This window comes from Rattus norvegicus, chromosome 6, assembly GCF_021556685.1.
Source record: "Rattus norvegicus strain SHRSP/BbbUtx chromosome 6, alternate assembly SHRSP_T2T, whole genome shotgun sequence".
NCBI lineage: Eukaryota > Metazoa > Chordata > Mammalia > Rodentia > Muridae > Rattus > Rattus norvegicus.
The window spans coordinates 120,871,708-120,888,457 of NC_141539.1; the positions used below are offsets into that span (position 1 = coordinate 120,871,708).

At 43.1% G+C, this 16,750-nt stretch overlaps 1 protein-coding gene across 3 annotated transcripts in view; it reads left to right on the forward strand.

Annotated features, from left to right (window-relative positions):
- Nucleotides 1-16,750, forward strand: part of Flrt2 (fibronectin leucine rich transmembrane protein 2) — a 95,144-nt gene that overhangs the window by 845 nt on the left and 77,549 nt on the right. Inside the window, exon 2 of one of the 3 annotated variants that reach the window (XM_087552881.1) lies at nucleotides 585-833. The gene's annotated coding sequence lies outside the window, so the exon portion shown is untranslated. Of the gene's footprint in view, nucleotides 1-461; nucleotides 834-3,372; nucleotides 4,167-16,750 lie in introns of those variants that run through there. The other 2 variants (NM_001106750.1, XM_087552880.1) reach the window with 2 other exon arrangements.

The window sequence follows — 16,750 nt, forward strand, 5'->3', positions numbered from 1 at the left end:
AGAGCTAGAGCAGAGATTTGTAAGTCTTCAAAGCGCAGCTGGGAAAGGAAATTATCTGAGAGGCGGGGGACACAGAAGTAAAGGGGTAAAACCCAGCTTTGCTGGCAACTCCAATAAATCCGGTAAGTGGAGGTAAAAAAGAAAATAGGTTGTGAGGGCTGGGTCTGGTCCGGATGAAACGCTAGGTTCCTTCCCATCCCTGAGTCTGGCTCGGAAAGCGCGCCACTGGCATCTTGCCACCCCAAGTGCCCCTAGACAGCCACACGCCCACTGGAACTGCACGTGAACAAAGCTTTCCGTCCCGAGAGCCATCGACTGCGGCTTCTCAGCGCAATCTAGATTCTCTCCGGAGTGTAGGGTGAACACAGGGTTAAGCTAGTTCCCTCCTTGATGGGAGGGAAAGGAGTAGGAGGTGAAGGAAGCTTTCGGTCTTGCCCGGTACCTTGGCAGTTAGTTGTACATTTGAAAGCAGTCGCCATCACTTGTGAGTTTGGCGTCATCCATTGTCACCACCAAGGAATGTGCGCTGGGAGATAACACCGAGTGCAGGGCTTCTCAAACACGCGGAGCTCCTCTGCTTCCAGGTGCGCTCCTAGCTGGTCCTTGGCGCCGAATTTCCGGCACCCGGAGGCAGCACCGCAGAACCGGTCACCGAGTCCTCCGAGCCTCAGGATCAAGCTGGTAGTTCTCAACGATGGGCAGGAGGGACCTCAGCGGCGACCCCTAAAACAATACCATGCCCGGAGAGTCCCTCTGCTGCCGCACCAGCTTCTTCCCTTTCCACCTCCCCGACCCGGTCGGCTTCGGATGAGCTAAGGAGACAAGGCTACCAGGTAAAGGGATGGCAAAGCCAGGTGAAGTGTCTAGTGACTGCCCTAGCAGTCACCACGTTATTTGGATCCCCCCGCCCCCCATTTTGAGCAAGTGGTGGGTGGTCACCGGGTGGGCGTTCTAGGTTTGGTCTCTTTAGCTGCAAAGAAAATGTTTTTCTCTACCCTGATTTTGGGGTTGGGGGTGGGGGGCTTTTATATTCAAGTCTATTCCAAATCCTCTTGGGAGTTTTGGAACTGAGTTGAGGGGAAAATCGCTCATTTGCTACCTGCCAAAAACATCGATCCTAAATGGAGTTTTCCAAATCCCCTACGCTTAGAACAGCCTTTCATTTCCTTAGAATGCTTCTCTTAAGTCCGGTAAGTAGCAACCTCCCAAACCCATCTGTGCTGAATGCAAGAAGTGATGTGTCAAGCCTCAGTATCTCAAGCCCCTACCCTGCCCCGTGCCCCGAAATCCAGGATCAATTAGTCACTAAGCTAAGGATACTAGTTCGTTTTCTTTCCAATCGCGCGTGCTTTTTTCAAGCCAAAGACCTTTCCTGCCCTGCTGTTGCCCCTGGGACTGGCAGTTCCTGAGCTGGTGTAATCGTGCTTTCCTGACTCACCAGCCAGGGATGAAGAAGTCCCCAGGACCCGGGGAAGCCACTTTCCCCGCGCCGGGTTTCTGGGATAGGAGGATGGGTCCTTCTACGCCTCAGGCGCTGAATGCAGATACCCAGGGTAGTAAGGGGAAAGGACCTACCCTGCTGCCTTAGAGTCTCCAGCAGACTCTGGGCCTCCTGGAAAGAGTCTCCCTCTGAGCTAAACAGTCCAGGGCTCTTCCCGGAGTTTTCAGAGCTGCTGCGGTCACTTTTTTTTTTTTTTTCATCTCCAGGATCAAGAAGCCCAGCTAGCTAAGTCTGTCTTGGAAGGGCTGGTCCCACACTTGCTATTTGGATAAATCATGTGGCCTGCCAGGCTGCGTGAGAGAGTCGGGGCAGTAGCTCCTGAAGGCTACCGCCACCGCCACTCTTATCTTGGCACTTACTTCAGACGCTCCCAAGATGACTCTCACTATCTGTTCTCAGATTAGAGTCTACGTTGGAGTCTCTTTCTCTCCGGGCTATTTGTCAGTTACACTTTGAGTTTGGAGAGAAGACAGACAAGGATGTGCCTATGTGTTTTCTAGCCTCCTTTGTATATATAAAGCACGGGGAGGGTGGCAAGCTCTCTTGAACCCCAGCGGTGTGTGCCAATGTGAGTGAATGCAGGAGTCGCGGCGGGTTTGGGTGGATCCCTGTGTGGCTTGGGAGACATCGGGCATTTCTCCAAGTAGCCTCACCAGGGTTTAAGAGCTCAGATACATGAAGGTAGCAGACACAACAGCCAGCCCTGCAAGGAAATAAAAACAATTGGGGAAGTGCTGCCAAGTGACTCAGACTTTGAACTGAGGACAAGGAGTGCGGTCGCGCCGGGGGTTCGTCCGGAAATCACCTCCAGCGCGTTACAGCCAACGCCCCTGCCAAAGTCCTCAGCCGGGCGAGCTGAGAAGATCCCTTGGGAGTTGATCCAGGCCCGCTTTCAAGTTGCAAATCGCTTTTCCGGGGGCCCATACCCACTGTGTGCCTCCATGAAGACTAAAGCTCTGTGACGGCTTGTTTTCGCTTTTCTGTTAGTATTCCGCTGGTCTCCAGACTAGTTAAAACAGGACCACAACTTGCTGGAGACACAGGGACAGCAATGAATGGAGGAGCAAACCAGGCCACTATTCCTTTGCCAAAACGGGGGGTGGGGTGGGGATCCAATAAAGAATCATGTTGCCGATTTCTTAGATTACCCTTTAACCTTTGCAAAGAGAATCCCAAGTGAGAAAGCTGTATCGATTGGACATCTTAACTATACAGCCGCTTCTCGTAGTCTTTGAAGCAGACGCTGTCAGTTGTCTGTTGTAATTTATGGAGACAACTCATCTACTGAACATAATTCTTTCCAGGAGCAGCCAGGGTGACAGGGGAAAGTGGATGTGTCTAAATATAATGCCAAACTCTAATTTCTCCAATTAAAGTTTATGGAAGAAAAGCTTGGTAGGCGGACTTTGAGGGGCTCGGGGTGCAGCACATCACCAATGTTGCCTGTGAGTGAAATAACGCCATTTTGGTTTGAGAGACTTGCTATATTTTTACCCTCTAATGTTACGTTTCCATCATTTCTGAGTGTAAGTAACAGCTCCTCTGGCGTAGGCACACATCCGGAGGACTACAGGGAAAGGGTCTTTCCAGTTTCAGAGGAGTTGCGTGTGGGGACGGAGGACCTCTGAGGAAGCTTAGAGAGAGGGAGAGGAGAGGTGCTGGGTCAAGTTGGTATCCCTGGGTAAGCGGGATGCACTTAACTCTCTCCAGGGAGGACAGGGTTAAAAGCCCCATCTGACTTCTCTTGGAAAGCTTAGAGTTGCTGCGGCTCCTCCCAAGCATTCTTTAAACTAGAGAAGTGGGAGGGACTCCGCAAGGGTGGGAGGAGAGGAGGGGAGCAGAGAAAGAGGGCTCCAGGAGGGGAGCGCGCCAGAGCACGAGGGACCGAGGGAGAGGAGGGGCGCGCGAGCAGCAAAGCCGACCCCGCGAATTCATTACAGTAAACATCTCCCGCGAGGGGGAGGGGGTTGTCAGGAGGGGTAGGGGTGGGGACCTCGCTCCGAGCCTACATTAGGCTGACCGGGTCCGATCCCGGCTGCAGTGTGGCTGGAGCAGCCTCCAGACCGGCTCCCCGCAGACGCTGCACTTGGAGCCAGCTCCGCGCCCGCCCCCGCGCAGCCCGAACTGTACGCCCGGCTGCTCGTGGTCCGCGCACACTCTGCGACCGAGCTCCCGCCCGGTTCCCCAACCGACTCGCGCAGCCCCCGGTTTTTCAGCAGTCCGGGACTCGCTCGGACGCCCTCCACCACCCTCCTAGATCGCCCTACTTTTTTTTCGGGGGTTCGAGGCGGAGAGGGTGAGACTGAGGAGAGGAGACCCGAGCTGCGGCGGCAGACCGAGTCTAGAGAAAGTGGCATGCCCGACCCCTGGAGGCGGAGGTGTCGGAGGACGGGGGAAGACGATGCCGCGGCTCCGTAGGGGAAGTAGGCGACAGCAAGCAAGGCGAGCCGGGTGCTGGGGCGCCGGCAGGGTGCCGGGGGGCGCGCACCGCTCTGAAGCTCCAGCCTTTGCCTCCCCCGGCTCCGACGCAGCGGGAGACCGAGCTCGGTTCCAGCAGCCGCCGCCGCCACTCGGAGGACCTAGCAAAAGTTTGGATCTTGGGGAGGGCGCTGTGCTGAGAGGAATTACCGGCGGGGCTGGAGGGAGACCTGAAAACCCTTAGCAGGTAAACGCGCACTCTTAACAGTGCCTTCCATTCTGGGCTTGGTTTCCTTAGAGAGCAGAGTTAGCTAGGTTTGACTCAAAGTAAGAGCGAGGCCAAGTTCAAGGTCCCAGGGGTGGATCTCCAACCCAGGCAGTTCGACCGTCATGTTAGCTGGGTGTGGAAGTGTGAGTGTGTGGCGGCGGCTGGGGGAGGGGGGTGTCTTGGTGTTTCTTCTTGCCAGATAGGCAGCTGTGCGAGAGTCGACCCCCTCTCTCCCAGGAGTTCAGGAGAACCCTGGGCCCCAGCTGGTGTCTGATTTTGTAGTTTGGAAATTTGGAATGTGTAACCAAGGACTTTTAAGTGTGCTCAAATCCAGAGAAGAGATTGATGGATTTCACTCACCTGCACCAGCTCTTTATCTCAGCCCTATTTCGTACAAACGGAAAGGAAGCTCACCTCTACCTTGCCAGCTTCTCTGAGCTCTCCCTGGATCTTAGACTTGGAGAGGGGTATGAATATTGAAAGCAAAGTGGAAAACTGTATCTTTCCCTCCTGCTTTGACATCCTCGGAGTGGAGTCTTCCTTACTTTCATTAACCTTCGGGTGTCATAAAAGCATAGACTATAAAATTCACATTTTCACTGAAGGGCAAAATGAAAAGTGTTAGCCACTGGTGCTTTAAATTTGCTGCGTGTGTGTGTGTGTGTGTGTGTGTGTGTGTGTGTGTGTGTGTGTGTGTGTGTTAGCATAAGAGGGGGATAAGGATGTGCATACTGCTGCCTGAGGCTATTGATGTTATAGACAACCCCCCTTTTTGCCTGATGTTCAGTGATGCAGGGGCGGCGGGGGGGGGGCGGGGGGGAGGAGTAAGAATGGCCTCATGTGTGCAAGGAGGCTAGGGTACCAGAGGGAAGAGGCTCACAAATTCTGAACAGTAGCCCTACGCATTTCAGCTAATAAAAGAGCTACTGCTCCTTCCCAGGGCAAAGAAGATTCAGCACCACCATCACCCCTTAAGGCCCTATTGAGTTTTGAAGCTTCTCTTGGGGCCTTGCCCTCATCATTATTATGATGATCACTATTAATGCTCCTGGAAACTCTTAGTACTTTCCCTGAATGAATATCGTCTCTCTGTGAGCTTCTGATTAGTTCTAATAGAGGGAATCTCCTATAAAGCTAACAGTAAACTAATCAAGCAAGCGCAAGGCGCAAATCCCTGTAAATGCTCCTACAGGAGTGCAAAGTGCTGATCAGATTTCTTTGCATGCTGTGTCTGCTGTGCAAACCCTTTTCTAAACGGGAGCCATTGCTCCCCATTCAGCTGGGAGTCTACTTAATCACACAGGGTTCCGGCAGCTTCAGAGCATGTCCACTAGCTTACAGGATTATTGCTAAATTTATTATGTCTAACTTCCCCCAGCCCAAAGCTAATATGAAGGATGGCTTCCATACCAGAGTGGGATTCTGTCTAGTTCTGCCTGGCATGACCTTATTAAATCTGCCAAGAAGTACCCCCCCAACATTCCGAGGTAAATAGAATGCAGGCTTGGCATTTATACAGCACTGTGCGATTGTTGCTGAATGAATATAAAATTCTGGATGGGGATCTGAAATGTTAGAACTGGATTGTGTCTTTTAAATCAGCAAGGATATTTACCAGATGCATGTAGCAGGCTGGGCACCATATTAGAGGAGAATTAATCTTTGGGGAATGTGCACATCAAAAAAGTTGCTCTTTTTTATGCAGTGGTATCGCCTCTGAATGTGGACAACTTTTCTCTCCTCGTCTGTTTTTTTGTGGCTCCTGAGACGTTATCAAAGCAGGATAGGATAAAACCCTTTAAGGGTCTTTACTAATGACTGTTGTCAGGGCAGCCCACGCTCTCATGTCAATACCTGTGACAGAAGGAGGTTGGAAGATGTGATTTCAATCATTTTTCCGTGTGTCTGATAGTAGGACCATGGAACTGTACAAAGAATTGGACCAGCTGAACTATAGCAGAACCTATCATAATGGTACAGGCCTTGCCCAAAATGAATGCTAGGTTTTGTTTTTGCTGTTGTTGTTCTGTAAATGGGCCCATGTCATTAACACGCATGCAGTTTCACTGCAGTTCTGCAAATTCTCTGGGGCGCTTTCAAGGAAAATAAGTTAGGTTCCAAAAGATGTCATGCTGGCCTTCTGTGGCGTCCTTAGAGCAGTCAGTCACGGTTCTTTCCTATGTGCAGGGCTTGAGTCGATGCGAGCATATCTGAGTGTCGAAGGATGGATCTCATTTGGACCTCCTCTGAGGTCCCTTACATTTATCCTGGCCTGGTGGAGAGCTTAACTTAGGATTTAAACCAACCTTCCTGAAGCCGTGATTCGGTTCCCCAGTCTGAGGTTGTGTTTTAAAGTCTGTGCACAACCAGAAAGTCTGATTCTGTAGATGCTCAGCTGGAGCACCTAATCTAGTTTGACCCTTCAGGTTTATACCGTCCTAAGGAAGAACGTCTGCTCCTAAGATCAGCAGTGCCCAGGGTTCTAAATAAATACACACAAGGAAAGAGTGAGGGTGCTCAGAGACCGTGGCTCTCTCTTTAGAACATTCCAGTAAGTGAAGTGAAGAACATTATTTCTGTTTGGGTCATAGGGATTTTTTTTAATCTACCTAATCATCTTTTGGTATCTTTAATTTTAATTCAAGTTCATTTTTCTTTTTTTTTTTACCCCACTGGATTGCTTTAATAACTTTGTGGTTTCTGCCACACTGATTCAAATTCAGTCCATTAGTGACCTCTATCTGTGAGAAGTGAGTACTCAATTGTTTTTCTTTCTTCCCATCAGGATCTGCAGACAGATGATGTGTGTCTAGGGACCCTACCAGCTCCATAGATCGTTCTGAATATTTCATATTTTTTCCCTAATTCCATTTTTTTCTAATACAGAGTTCAGGATGGTTAATGATATTTAATAACGGTAATAAGATGTTATCAGTGAATGGAATCAGTCCTACTAAATGGTTATTCCATAAAGCATTGACGATATGATCAAAATAAATTAAATCTGAGCAATGTAAGCTGCCTGAACGAATTGTGCACTCAAGGTGACTGTTGTCTTGAGGCTGCTGCTGAATGGCTGTGAAATTTTATTGCCCCTAAGTGCTTACATAATAGGGGAAACTTGACACGGGCCCAGAACATATATGTGGTAACTAGACTTCTCAGTAACTGCGTGCATGCATCTTTAAATTCAGCTTGGCTTCTGTGAACTTAGGTGATGATGAGGGGTGAGGTGGAGTGTGAGAAGGGCATTTATACACAGATGGCCCTTTTAAGGAATCTCTTAAAAACTTGACTCTTTATCCATCACTGTCTTCTGGGGCTTTTCAAATAGAAATCTGAGTTTTAGTTGATTATTTGAAATATCAATTGAAGCTAAAGTTTACTTCCTATCTTAACTTGGGTGGATATCATTATCTGACGTTTTCAGCATATTTTTGATGTACTGGTGTTTGAGATGTGGAATTTTTAGAAGTTTGTCTTTATTCTTCCTTGGGCAGGCTTTACACAAAAGACATTTTTAAAGATCAGTTATTGTCATGGATGTCAACCATTGTTGTATCCCCATTGGCTTTCTTCCTTCCTGCCCTCATTTATTTGCTTTCATGAAATCATATATTTTTTTCTCTGCCACTACATGGTGAGGGTAGGAACAGTATTATCAGTATGTTGTGACTCAAATCTAATAAAAAATGCAAACTCCAATTAAATATCTGTTTATTATCAAATACACATATGTGTACACCTCATGGGCAATTTTCAGACAGAGATTCTTTTCAAGGGTCTAAGTTTGTTCCTTTTTTATAAGGGCTATGACACAAATATTGTAATAAAAATATCCTGTGTTCTGATGAATACAGAGGCTTATTTCAGTTGCACGGAACAGTAAAACACTGTATTAGCAAAATAATCAGCAGTATTTTGAGTACATGGTCAAAATCTGTTAGAACTTACATGTTTCTTTCCTTTTTTTTCTTTCTTTTTTTCTTCCCCTCTACCCTTCGGCGAATTTCACATCTACTGGCCTTTTCTTGGTTTTCTTTGATTCCTTCTACTGTGGTTCTTTGAAGTGCTTCAAAATTAAACAGTAGCCACTTTTTAGGGAAATTCATCATGTTACGTTCAGGATTCCAGGAGAGTTAATGATGCAGAAAAAGTCCTGTAAAACATCTTTCTAAAAGAAGCCCTTCTCTCACAGGCTTCCTACGTACTGGCCTCCTGTACCATTTGCAGTGAATTGGAACTCCGTTATTTATTTATTTTTCAAATACCACCTTTAACTTAATTTAATGTGGGATGTGTTTCTGGAGAAGAGTGCAGTGCCTTGTGTGTCTCGAGTCCCTTGAACAAAGCAGCATAGTTGTTTCCAAACTGCAAAAAGAGAGGGTAAAAGAAAATCCTCCTGTGTAATTGAGGAAGTCCGAAGACCTCATTCACAATTCTCAAACACTGGCCAGGTACTCTACTGTGTTTAATGAAGACATACCCTTTCTTTTTTTTAAACCTGGCAGCTTATTGGTTAAAGACTTGAGCCATCTTTGGAAACATTCCCAAGACAGATCTTGGGAGCTGCCAACCCTTGCCTTCTCTTCGTGCTTCATACTTTCTTCTCTTGTTGATTTTAGAGGAATGTCCAAGAAACTTGGAAGAAACCTTCTGTTGACCTAAAAGTTCAAAAGTACCCTTGTTCATTTCAGTTATATTGTTATATGTCAGCTATTTCTATCTAAGCTTTCCCACAGATTAAAGGTCCCTCATATGAACTTGGGGAGAACCTGAAGGAAGACCACTGGAAAAATACCAGGTCCAGAAGTACGCAGAGAGCAGTGACCACCCTCGTTTGGGGGAGTAGAACAACAGTGGCTTCTGTGAAGGTTTAGAAATCTCCTGCTCACTGGAGTTCACCCAGGTCACGTGGCCCAGTGGAAAACATTAGATACGTGTTAGTCCTGAAATAGGTTCACCTGTTGGTGTCACTCTTAGCCCCAGCTGGTTGTGGGTATTGCTTTCATGAGATTCCAGTGTCAAGCCAACCCTGAGATAATTTCCTTTATTTTTTTTTTTTGATCCCAGCTTGTACACACATGCTTGGATAAAGGCATTTTGAAGTGGTTCTCATACTCAACTCCATGTAGGACGAAGGGAAGTTGAGGAGAATAGTGTAGTTGAACATTGTCCTTAGAGACCCTATCATACATTTCATTCAATTTTTTTTCTCGCCTTGTGGATCCGCTTCTGAAAAATTAACATCATGAAGGTGAGGGCTACCTTGCTTTACACAGAGGTAATAATGAACATTTATATTAAATTTTAATTAAGCAGATTCAAAAATACTCCAAATACAGATAAAAAAATTTTCATTCATTAACAGATCCAACAAAAATTATCAGAGTTGGGTGTTTTTTTTTAATTAAAATACAAAAACTTCATGGCAGTCTTTGACATATTTACATTTAAAATAACAGTATTTTCATACCCTTCTGCTATTCTACAATTTAGTATGTTTTTATCATCTAAAGAATAATTTTGTGGTATAGGTATTTGATCTCTCAAGCATGATAGAGCATGAGAGATATCATTCTTTGGTAGAAAAAAATACAATGTGAATGTTAATGCCCGCATATTTCTTCCTATATCTGACCTTGTAGGAATGGCTTAATCTACTGGAGACTTAATTTCCTCTCTGCAGAGTTCAACAGTTGTTAAGAGGTCTAATAAGATTAATGTGTGTGGAATATGCCTTGACAACAATACAGGGTTATATTCTCATAAAGAAGCATTATTTGGGTTGATAACATTTATCATTGCATGACTGTCTTGTGCTAGGATAGGCTTGGTTTTGTTTAATTAACAAGATATGCAATTAACAAGATATGCAAGGGATTCCTTTGTCCTTCAGGAGCCTTGGTTCGTGTGTGTGTGTGTGTGTGTGTGTGTGTGTGTGTGTGTGTGTTGTTTCACTTAACTTATGAAGTGTTTTCTGGGCCCATGAATCATGTTTTTAACAACTCCTTTAGTGATTGGTTGCCTCCTTTGATGAACTTTCTCTATTTTGATGCATTTCTTCTTTCCAAGCTTAAAGGTAATTTAGGGCAAGATCAGTTCAAGGGCTAGACTTTGCTTCCCTTGATTGAATTGATCATGGTTGAATTCTGCTATGGCTCTTTATTGGACGAAAGCTTGAAAGAAAAATTCTTACAGTAAAATCATTTCTGTTTTGGACTAGGTTTAAACTTTAAATATGAAAGTTATCTGTTGTGAAAATAACAGCATTAATGAAAAAAAGTGTGACATGTTTTAAAAGTTGGTCTTATAAAATAAGACTATTGTTTTAGTCCTTTGGTAAAAAGAAAAAAAATACTCATTCCTTATCAATGAGTAAAAAGATTGGATTTGTTATGATGGAGAATATTACAAATTTTATGTCATTAGTATAACAAATTCCAGGTAATACAGTACTTTATGGCTTATTTTTATAAATTTTGTTCAGTTGTATTCCTCGACCCAAAGTTTCACAAACCTAGGCATTTGTGAAGTGTGCAAAATTATCTTGTCATCATGATTCTTGCTTAGAATGAGTATTTCAACCAATGATTCTAAGTTCTTCTCCATTCCTAATTGTTATCTTTCCAGGTTCTGAAAGTTCATGTTTCTCTCTGTTTTATTGATCTTTGTTATTATTTATTTATACTTTTTGAGATTACCGAAACAGGCTTTTACTGTGTAGCCTTAGCCATTTTACAACTGGCTTTGTAGACCAGACTGGCCTTGAACTGATAGAGATCGGCCTGCCTCTGCCTTCCAAATTCTGAAGTTAAAGGGACTTACCACTAGTCCTAAGTCTTCCTTAAGTATGGTATTATAGTATCTTGTAAAGGCCATGCTTAAAGATATATATTTTAAGGTGGAAAATTGCTTTCATAGTTTGGCAAGATGGATGAAAACACTTTTGGGTCTGGCCTTGTTAAATACTATAATAATAAGTTCTTATGAAGGAAGACGTTTTCCACTGCTGAAAGTTTAAGTAATCAAATGAAAAGAGCTTATATGTATCTGTGTGTGGGGATTAGCATATTAGTGTATACCCTTGTAGTGTAAAATTATATCTTAGGTCTTTGAGACTGGAGAGGAAGAAGTATATATATGCTAAAATAAGCTGTTGTTTATTGAGCTGTTAACCCCTTGAGATAATAAAATAAAGAGGTCTCAACAGTACTCCTCCCCCAATTTTTCTTTCTTTGTTTGAGTTTATAATATAATTATTCTTTTTCCCCATCCTTTCCTCCCTTTGAGCATGCCCCGCCCCCACCCCATACATCCACACTTGCTTTTTTGTAAATTCAGGCCCCTCTTGCAATTATTGCTACATACATATGTGTATATCTAAATAATATTTATTTAATATTATTGATATCTAAATATTTATGTGTATACACATGTATTCTCCATCAGGAACGCCTCAGTCTGGACAATGCCACTCACATGGGTGCCCTCAGAAGTCACCATTTAGTATTGGATGGCCAATTGGGGTGCCCTTCCCCGGAGAAGACTATTTCGCCCACTCTCAGCATTTCGTAGTTACTTGTTCTTTAATTGGAGATTTTCTTTTCCACGTAGGCTAGAAGGAAACAGCATGCGACAAATGTACCTCATGCCACCTGAATGTCTGTCCCTTGTGAAGTCATTTGTGATGCTTTAGACCCAGAAGGTATATACTACAGATGGTGAAGAAAGTTCATTCGTTCATTCAGAAGATAATCTTTAGATCTTGCCATGGACCAGAAACACAATGCAGGCGTGAGCGAACAGGATTACTGGAAGGTCCTGGGGTCTGTAGTGAAGGAGTCCTGTGTGTGTGGCTCCATGCTGGTGCAGGAGAGGGGGATGCAGAGCCAGCTTACGTCGTTGGGTCCCGCATGACTGAAGATAGCGCTGCCAGCCTGAGTGGGTGAGCCAGAAATGTGCAGTGAAAGGAACTCTGCATCCAGATAATGACACCCTTGGGTCCTAATGGTGTCCCTTCTACTTGCTAATTTTGTGAAATGTGCAAAATTTTGAAGTGTTTCTAAGTCTTTGTCTTCTTTAAGGAGAAAATGGAAGGGCTAGGCAGGTATCTCTGTGGCCAGGAAAATGTCTAGCATGTAGAAGGCTTTGCTGTCCATGTCTAGCACAGGAAGGACTGGGAAAGGAGGAAGGAAAGGGATGGAGAGGTGGAAGGGAAGAATGACAAAGAATGTGGAAAGTACATTAGATACACAAGGTGTTCTGGTGAAAATTAAGTTAGTTGTATAAAATGTCTAACTGGGCACAAATAAATACTGACTGTACATCCTTATGTCCTCAAAATGACACATTCACCTTCCATAATACTCTGGCCATTTCCTTGGAATCACAAAGATTTTTCCCAGTTCTTGAGCAGATGTAGCCTCTACCCCAAAGTCATTTTTTTTAAATGACTGGAACCTATAGGCAACAAGAAAGGACAAAATGTAATATAGTGACAAAAAGAGCCTGTAGTTAGTAGGTATAAGAAGGTAATTCGAGATAGTGCTGGGAAAAGAGAGAGAGGGGGGACCATTAGAATGAAGACCTTCTCTCAAGTTAGGAAATCAGATAGTTATGTCAGCTAGTTCATTGAAAGCATAATTCTTTAATTATTGACAGTTTTGTTTGATGGCCTTTTACCCATGGAAGTATGTCCATGAACCACTGGCCAACTTTTATAAGAAATCCAGGTTCTTGACTACTGCACTGAGCACAGTGAGCGATGTTGATTATGTCTTTGCTTAGGTACAGCGATTTTTTACCAAGAAGAATTTTAAGCACGTCCTTCGCCCAGTTCACTTCACACATGGCTCTTGTCAGAGTCATGAAAATACTTGATTATAGAAAATTAAAAATTAAATTCTTGTTACATTTCTTAATACTATTTTACGTCCTGATTGCACAGGAAGGGTCACAGTTAGTTTTTATTGTCAACTACAGTGCAAACTAAGGGAGGTGGGGACATCAACTAAAAGAGTCAGCTCATTCAGATTGTCCTGGGGCCAAGTCTGTGAGGCATCTTCTTGACTGATTTATGTGGGTGGGGTCATCCCACTGTGAACTGCACCGTCTTTAGGCAAGTAGGTTAGCACTGTCTATTGAAGACAGCTGGACTTGAGCCCGTGAGTGAACCAGTAAACAACTCCCCGAAGTTGTGCTACAACTCCCGCCCTGACTTTCCTCAGCATTGGAAAGAGTTCTGGAAGTATAAGCTGAAAGTATAAGCTTTCCTTCCTGAAGTTGCTTTGGGGGGTCATGGTATTTATCAGAGCAACAGAAGCCAGGCTAGAACCCTTATATATTTTGGATGTGGAATAGTGCCGTTGGGCTATCAGTTCAGTGTGGAGACCTCTCTTTCAAAAACATTTTTACATTATTTAAGAGGGGGGTTTTACACAGCTTCTGTAACAGGCCTCTTAGCAAATCAAGTCCTAAGATGCGCTGTTGGAAATCCTTTTTAGTTTATCATTATTTGCAGAAAATACTACATATTTATAATTCAGAAAGTATAATCTATATTACTGTATATATTATTTTGATTTTTTTCTAAAATTGTATTTCTATGAATGTCTTGGTTTAGCAGGACACTTGGCAGTCCCAGGCCACCAGCTAGGAAAACACAGTAGCTTTTCCTTTTAAGATCACATAATATATAGTGTAACATAAATACATGTAATTAATTAAATTGGATCAGGGGCAGCAGGCCCCAGAGTACACTTCTTAAACTGTTACAGTGTTCTTAAGTAGCTTCTGAGTTAACATTCAACCCAACATAAAACAATAAGGCCTTGTTTTGCTACTTTTGAAAATATAAGAGAGATTAAAATTCTTTGGAAAATAATTTTTTTAAAAAATATTTTCCTTTTTACCAAATAGGTAAGGAACAAGTCCAGTAGTGCTGACAGCAGTGGAATATAAAACTTCAGTGTAATAGTCTCAGGCTCCAAGGAATGCCAGACAGACATCCGTTGAAGTCAGGAGCTTGTAACTGAGGTCCGGGCAAAGACTGAATACTAACCGTGTACCACACACCATGCTAAGTTTGTGCAAGGCGTTTGGGATAAATGTTGAAGTAAGACTCCATCGGTGCTCACAAAATGGTGATCGTTTAACCCTTAGTAGTAAAGGGTTAAAGTAAAGTAAAGACACAAGATAAAAATGTAAGCTTTTAGACCTTAGCATTGGAGATTTTGCCTAAGTAGGTTTTTATAGAAAAATGGCATTCTGGGGTCATCAGAACTCCTGATTGTAATCAAAGGTTAGACGTTATTTACTCTGACCTTGATATTCAGTAAGTATGTGGTCCTCTAGCTGAGAATCAATCTCTCTCTCTCTCTCTCTCTCTCTCTCTCTCTCTCTCTAGAGAGACCACTACTACTGCTCCATGTACTTTTTATGTTTTATTCTTTAAATATCAAGGCTGGCTTCACTCTTGGAAGCAGCAATGTCCTATGGTGTCCCTGCACCACCAATACCCCCTTGACCTCTTATACTGTCTTTACTATTCCCAGAACTAATGTACTAAAATATCAAACAGGTCAAAGGATATAGTTGTGTCATACTCTTCATTCTGTCTCTTGGATTCTCTGTCCTCGACAAAGCCTGTCCAAATATATCAGCCTGTCTTTCAAGATCCATTCTTACCCAGCTCTCAAAATGCCTCTAAGCTTTCAAAAACCCCATTCTGTGTACTTAAGTAACTTAAGAAACTCAACCTTTCCTATAGAGTTTATCAGTTATGTAGAACATGAACTAATTGTCTTTCTTTTTAGAAATTTTCCAGTAAGATTCATTGTAATATAAACTTTCCTCCTGGTCATCATAAATCATATCTTTCTTTGGATTTCTCATTGAAAACGTCATTGACTCTTGGTACATGTTGTATTATAATGTCTTTGTACACAGCTCTGTGTCTCTCACTGTACTCCAAAGCCTGTCTTAGTCATTCTTTTTTCCTGCTGTTAATAAAAATGCCTGGTGCAGCAAATTCTGCATACATGCAATTAAATCAGTTTATGTGTAACTGCATAAGTTGATCAGGAAAGACAAGATCTTTATACTGTAACAGAGAAAGTCTGTCAGAAGCAGATTTCATTCCCATACATTGGTTGCCTAATAGAAAGAAATGTAGCCCCCACCTTTTGATTTTCTCCAAACAGGTTTTACAGGCAAACAACTGCTGGTTAGCCAAACCCTGATCAGCGACAAGCTCTCCAACCCACACATGAGGTAATTCAGATGCCACATAGCATAGATATGTTAAAAAATAATCTTGTTTCATGATATATCTCTCCTTGTGCCAAATGAAACTGCAGTAGCTGCTCACATCACTGTGCATTTTCACATAGAATTAAAAGAATAACTCTCTGAATCACCTTTATTTGTCTGTCTTGGCAGACTTAAGTAGAACAATGCAAAGAACATGTGAGACTTTGTGCGTTTGCTCTCTTTTTATATCTCTTGTTCTTTGATTTGATTTTATTTATTTTATCTTTGGTAAATTCTTTCTTGACGGTGTTCTTTGAGAGACAGGAGCTCTCTAGGCAGGGCAAAAAATGGACTAGAAATCACTTTTCTTCAAAAACACAGGTCTGCTGGGTCTATTGATTTGCATGTTGAATGAAGCAAAGGATATGTGAAGGTTATGATAAGCTACAACATGTATGGAGTAACTCGATTTAACAGTTAACCGTGGTAACTGCAGAAAGTAAACCTTAGGTCTCTTCTTGTTGACCAAAACACAAATCTAATTGTGCTTTTCTGATTTCATGGCGGGTAGATAGACTTGCTGGCAGGTGTTATGTCTGTGGTTGCACCTATTCCTATTTTAGAGGAAAAAACAAACATAAAACAGAGGTAGAAAAGAAAGGGGAAATGACTCTGTTTTGATACCTTTTAAGTTTCCTTTACTGTTACATATATACGTTGTCCATTCTTCCAAACCCTAAAAAAGTTTCTTACATTATCAAAGCCTTTCACAGGACAGACCAATGCCAACCCAGACTTTTGGTGAGAATCTGTTGATTGCTGTGAAGCAATGACCTCTCTCCCTGGTCGTGAATTTCACAGAGTATTAGAGAGGCTACATTCTCACCCAGAGGATCAATAGTAATAACACTACCAATAAAGGTTAGCAATAATTTTATCCATCATATAGTTATTCTTCCAGAATGCTGCTTAATCAATTCATGTATGACACCACATTAAATTACTTACAAAGTCTGTGTGAACTGCATTCTTCGGATTACACTTGTAAAGGCTCTGCCTTGCACACAGTACAATTGATAAGCTTACTTAGTTTCCTTCTCTTACTTTATAGTTATTAATAATTCTGCTAATACAATGGAACTACCTACACCATTGTGATGTTTTCTGGCTGTTGTTTTGACTGAAGAAAATGATTCTTGAATCGATCAATATAATTCAGCGGAATGGGAATATTGAAAGTGTCACTCGCTCATTTGTAAATAAAACATGACAACTTTTAGTAGCCTTTGTGACGGGAATCTGTGTCTGCC